At 35.5% G+C, this 6,618-nt stretch overlaps 1 pseudogene; it reads left to right on the top strand.

Annotated features, from left to right (window-relative positions):
- Positions 1-4,465: 4,465 nt before the first annotated feature.
- Positions 4,466-6,378, top strand: LOC130956591 (CBL-interacting serine/threonine-protein kinase 8-like; annotated as a pseudogene).
- Positions 6,379-6,618: the final 240 nt, after the last annotated feature.

Genomic DNA, 6,618 nt, shown 5'->3' with positions numbered 1-6,618 from the left:
TATCTACTTGTAATATCATAGATTCTAAATGCAAGAACTTTTTATGGGGAAAAATAGAGAATGTCAAAAAGGTCCACCTTGTTAGCTGGAAGAAAGTTAATATGCCTAAAGCAAAAGGCAGCTTGGGCATCCGGCATGCGAGAAGCTTAAACCATGCTTTTATGATGAAGGTTGGTTGGGGTTTGGTTGAGAAAAGAGATAGTGTTTGGCTAAGGTGCTGAGGACTAAATACAAATGCAGTAATGACATCATTCCAGACATAAGGAGGAGACCTAAGGATTCAAACCTTAGGAAGGGGGTCTGTTCAGCTTGGAAGGATGTTGAGAGGAACACGTCTTGGCGTATAGGAGATGGTGCAAGCATAAACTTTTAGAACCATAATTGGGTGGCAAAAGCAGGGCATTTGGACTAATACACAAAAAAGATAATTAGTCCTAATAATTATAAATGGATGTTGAATGATTTCCTCCTTGCAGGTGATTGGCACTTGGAAAAGCTTCATGAATGGATCCCGGAGGATTGGGTTTCTAAGATTGCTGCTATGGCCCCCCATCCCCGAGGAAGAATGCGAATCAGGCTGCCTAGGAACCTAGTGCAGATGGAACGTTTATTGTGAAATCTGCTTTTGAAGCTTTGAATAGGAACTCCACTGAAAATGATCGTGTGTTTCGGTATATTTAAGATTGGAAAGGGCCTGAGAGGATTAGAACATTTCTGTGCTTACTGGCTAATGATGCTCTTCTTACTAATCACAACCGAAGACGGAGAAACATCCCAAGTGAAGCAGGCTATCCAAGATGCAATACCAATGAGGAAACTGCCTTACATGCGATCAGGGATTGCCCTACAGCAAGGTTGGTTTGGTGAGTTCCTCTCCCCCATCATAGGAATCAACACTTCTTCAACTTGGATATTCGTGATTGGATATGCTCGAACCTGGAGGCTAAGGACTCCTGGTCCATTACCTTCGGTGTTGGAGTTTCTTCCCTTTGGTATTTCCGAAACAAGTTTGTTTTTGAAGGTTCTTTCACTATACCAAAAGATGTCGCTGTCTCTATTATGGTTTGCGCCAAAGAAATTTCAAACTGGTGCCGAAGAAAAGTCATCTCAAGCTCGATTAATACCAATTATGAGTTGTTCATTAGATGGCTCCCTCCTGATGGGAGTGCTATTGAAATAAATGTGGATGGTTCGGTCTTTGTTTAGACAAATAATGCTATGTGGGGGGCGTTTTCAGAGATTCAATGGGAACTTGCTTCATGAGTTTCACCTGTAATTTGGGAAATTGCTCGATCATGCACGCCAAACTTTGGGCTATTATCAAGGGTCTTCAAATTGCAGTTGCTAATGAGATGAATGATGTGATTATAGAATCGGAGTCGTAAATGGCCATTAAACTTGTCTGAGAAGGATGTCCCCTGTCGCACCCGTGCTATTCTCTACTGCAAGACATTAATATTCTGGTCCGGCGAATCCATCATATGAGTATGAGCCACACCCTCCGTGAAGCGAACTTTTGTACAAACGTCATGGCCAAGAAGGGACACCAACTTAAAATTGGTTTGTATTTGTTTGATCATCCTATTTCTGAGTTCTATTCTAACTATGTTATTTGATTGTGTGGGGTCTTACAGATTTAGAGGCTTTGGGTAGTCGAATTTGTTATCTGTTTTCCGGGTCCCTGACCCCCGCTCACCAAAAAAAGATATTAGAAGTAAAGTGTTTAGTATTTTTGTTCAATATATTCTTTCACATTTCTTCTCACTAGGAAATTATTCGTTAAGGCTATTGATGAATTTTTAGAATGTAGGGTATATTTAATTTAATTTAGTTATCATGCAATCTAATGAATCCAATATATGTAACACTTCTATAGTTGAAAGTTGGAACCCATGATTATGAAATGTGACTAGCTCCAAACATTTATTTTGTTCCTTAGCTTGTTTTATTTGATACCACTACACACCATCGCACATGGCTACTACTAGAATCTTAGGATGGAAAATCTGATGCGGTCAAACCTATTCGATCATATTCCCTATTGCATTTTCACTTTTAAGTGTAAGGCTATTAATTTCTCATTTCTTTTTTTTCCCCTTTCTTTCTTTGTTTTCGCAGCCCCTCTGTTGTTTGTTTCTCTTTGTATAATTTTGATGAGTTGCAAAAAAAATAATTCGAGTCTTATATTAGCTTCTACTGAATTTCTGTTTTCAGTAACGAAAATTATCAAGATGAATGTTGAAAATTGAGATAACATATGGCTCACTGCAAATAAATAAAAGTCTAGGAGGCAAACATATTTTAGTAATTTTAATAAAAAATTGATTAATATAAACATCAAATTATCTTAAATAAATAAATATAATTATAAATAAGGTTAATTTATGTGTGCAAATTCTGATAAATATAAATATAAATTATGTGCTTTATATGTACAAATTTTTGTAAATATAAATATAAATTATTGTTGATTAAATATTAATCTTAAACAATAATACTTATTAATCATATATATAGCATTGCTGGGAAGTAATGAAAAAACAATAAGATAAGGGGAGAGTATAGAATATATTTTATTTTTTAATTTATTTTGAGTAATACTACATTTTCTTAAATATTGTTTATTTGTTAGTATAAAAGGGTTCATAATATGGTGTAATTATGTGTGGCTAATGTTAAACCAATAAATACTACAATAGCAAGTGCTTTGGATATGTTTGGTTGAAAAGTAACGATACTGAAGTCCAATGATCCATGTTGAAAAGATATGAAGCTCTAAACCAAAACCAGCGAAGGAAGCCCACAGAAAATGGGTTATTGACACGTGTCTAGTTTGACCGTTTGACTTTGACATGCTTCTTCCAAATTAATGCCATCTTATCTGATGTGGCGAGCTTAATAGGTAAGACACTTGAATAATTTCACCTAATCCCCCCTAAAAAATGCTACAATACAGAGAGACATTAATATCAAGATTTTTGTGGTCAGGCTAAGAAAAAGAAAAACATCAAAACAAAGTGACTGTGAACTAGAATTGAAGCAAGAGTTTCCTAGACCTGATGCAGTTGCACAGTGAAACATCCAATTGAGGCCACTAAATTCAAACGTGGATGCTAAAATCACTAGAAATGGAAATAAAAATCATCACCAATGCGTTGAAATTAAACGAGAAACAACTTGTTTGACTTCATGTCATTCACAACTCGTATAGCTTCACCAACATGATCAAGGTAATTTTTCCGGCAATATCTCTAAATTAATGGATAAATAAAATATAATAATATTCGTACTCGAAGTGAAGTTATGGTGAAAATAAAAAATTTTAACTTCGTCAAATATAGAATTAGATTGGAAGAACAACTTATAAGAGATTCTGATGTCAAAATTAGCAGTGTATTAACTAATAAAATAAATTTTTTATGTATTTATCCGTTGATTGTTTTTTCCTTTTTATCATGTAGGGCTGTGTTATTTTGATATTTAGTATGGTGTTTGCTACGGTACGATGATAAATTTATACGTACCGATACGTTAAAATATGGACAAATAACAATAAGACATGTGGAATTTATTTTCCACGTCAGCATTTAATTTTTTCTTTTTTAAATATATAGTATATCACCACTTTTATTAAAATACCCTTTTAATTAAATAAAAATAAAAAATATTTATTTATTTAATTTTATAAAAAGTCTTAAACATTCTTTTTTTTTATTTGATTAGACAAAAATATCCTTTTAAATTAATCAAATTTTAAAATTCAATTAATCTTAATTTTATAGTTTCAAATAATTAAAACAACAAAATAAAAACATATTAAAAAAACAAAAAAACAAAATTGTTCTTCATCTGGATTCAAAACCCTTTTCGTTCATGCCTCTGAAGATTTCAGTCTTCTCCATCTTCTTCTCTCCTCTTCATATCCTCTTTATCTCTCTCATCTGTCTCAGTGTACGTTGCACACAAGACGCCATCGTTTTGCTGGGATGTCCTAGCCAATTACTCAACCCAGCAACCTTAACTCCACACAACCTAATCGCGAACTCATCCCTCCCATCACCCTCGAGCTCCTCCTTCCTCTCTCCGTCATCGATCTCACTCCCTCACCTCCGTTCATCTCCCGCCGCCGTCGCCGAAACGAGCTTCGAAGCCACCGTCGTTATCGTGCAGCTCTGTTCCACCATCGTGCAGCTACTGTTTCAGCTTTGAAAGCACCGTCGCGCAGCTCTATTCCATCGTCACCGGCGCTATCTCTGTTCCACCTGTCATCCCTCCGGTCGTGCCCTTGCCCCCCTCTTGTCCCCCTCTTACTCAGGATCTGCTCTGTTCTAGGACTTCTAGCTTATAGGTATTTTTTTTATAACAATTATTGAATAATTGTTGTTAGTTAATTTGTGAACTTGTTATGGGTTGAATAATTGTTGAATAAGTGTTAATTAATCTGTGAATCTTACTGTTTTATATCATATTGGAGTTCATTACAGGTGGTGAATTATTCGATAAAATTGTGAGTAGCGTAAGAGGGTCCCTCTTTGCCATATATTTGCTTAATTACCATATATGATATTGGTGATGATGAATATAGATAATTTTGCAGATACATCATGGACGTCTTAGTGAGGCTGAAGCTAGAAGATATTTCTAACAGCTTATTGATGGCGTAGATTATTGCCACAGCAAGGGAGTCTATCACAGAGATTTGAAGGTTGGTGGTGTTGAGTTGGTTCAGGAAATTTTGTGCTCATCCTAATCATGATTCCTTCTAAATTTTTTGTTTTCTCCTTGTGCAGCCAGAGAATCTTTTACTTGATTCACAAGGCAATATAAAAATTTCATATTTTAGTTTAAGCGCATTACCAGAACAGGTGAGATTGTTATCTAGTAGTTTTCATGTATGACTTCCGTACATGTAGATGAATTGATACCAATGACCTTGGTGAATTTCTTCTTAGGGTGTGAGTCTCCTTCGGACAACTTGGGGCACTCCAAACTATGTAGCCCCTGAGGTAAAACACAGCAGTGCTTGATGTTTGGTTAAATTTCAATTTCAGTCATGTGCAAATACTAACTATTCTTATGTTGGGTTCTGTTTTTTGAATTTGTGAGCTTAGGTACTCAGTCACAAGGGTTACAATGGTGCTGTGGCAGATGTTTGGTCCTGTGGGGTTATCCTCTATGTCCTATTGGCTGGATACCTTCTCTTTGATGAGCTTGATCTAACCACCTTATACAGCAAGGTATAAATTCAAACTTGTTAAATATATATTTTTCAATTTTGACTAGATTGAACTGTAGTCAAAATATTTGTCTTAAATATTTATTTTGCTCGTAGTGGCATTCATCAGTTAGTATTATCTAGAAATTTAGGATGATAATACATAGTAATGCCTGGTTTTATCTGGATGAACTTCTTAGCAAATATCATTTTTGTATTTTGTTTGGATGTAAATTTGGTTCGATCTGTTTATTCACTTTGTATTGTAGGAGTGCTAGAGCAGCAATTAGTGGGGGCTGGAAACAAATATTTTTCATCTATATTAGTCTTTTCTCCATCATTTGATAGGTGCTAACTGCAGTAGTGTCAAGCTACAAGTTTTTGTAGCTACCTCTTCTCTTCTCAAGCAGAAGCAAGAGTGTTTTTCATCAAATAAGATGTCGGATTGTTAGTAATGCTAATGAACTTTCCTTGGTTTTCTTGTTAACTCTTGTAGATTAATAAAGCAGGCTTTTCATGCCCTTCTTGGTTTCCTGTAGGGGCAAAATCATTGATATGTAGAATTTTGGACACAAATCCTGAAACGATGAGTATTGGTTGCAAAGATTAGTTGTGACTTCTATTACAAAATGAATGTTGTATGACCACAGAGCAGAAATAATTGTGTGTTTGATGTGGTTGATATTTTGATGCTAAGCATCTGAACAAATTGTGATGATGTGTAGTTCACAATCCTATGTGTGATTGTGATTTATAGGACTGTTTTCCTTTAATAGAAAATCCAATTGTGAAAAAGTTTGGAATTTTATTGAAACTTGAAAGCATCTAATAGCCTGCAATTTATGAGCAAGGCCTTGGCAGAGAAGGGGTACTACAAGAAAAAGAGTGTGGTGAGAAAGGTGATTGACAAATATGTTGGGGAATTTGAGATGCTTGAAAGCAAGCATGTGCTGAGAGTCGAGCAGGAAGAGCTTGAAACTGTGATTCCACAAGTCGGGGGCCGTGTAAAAATTGTCAATGGTGCATATTGTGGATCAACTGCGAAACTTTTGGGAGTAGATACGGATCATTTTTGTGCAAAGGTGCAGATAGAGAGAGGTGCCTATGATGGCAGGGTACTCAAAGCTATGGAATATGAAGACATTTGTAAAATAGCACAATGAGTTTGATGAGAATAATAACCAAGTGATTCTGCGACCAAGTGATTCTGTGTTAAGTTGATTGAATAACATTGTTTGTTCTTATGTATCTGTCTGTAGTTTATCAGTTTTATCTATATGTGAGATCAATCATGTCGATATTCTTCCCTGTTATAAGATTGAATGCATGCTTGATTGGCAATGGAGAAACTTTTTACTTTTCGGTAGTAAGAAAATTGCGGGGAGATGGTGACCATAAGCTCC

This window comes from Arachis stenosperma, chromosome 10 (assembly GCF_014773155.1).
Source record: "Arachis stenosperma cultivar V10309 chromosome 10, arast.V10309.gnm1.PFL2, whole genome shotgun sequence".
Taxonomy (NCBI): domain Eukaryota; kingdom Viridiplantae; phylum Streptophyta; class Magnoliopsida; order Fabales; family Fabaceae; genus Arachis; species Arachis stenosperma.
The sequence above is the reverse complement of the archived record's forward strand: the minus strand, read 5'-3'. Positions and strand labels throughout refer to the sequence as shown.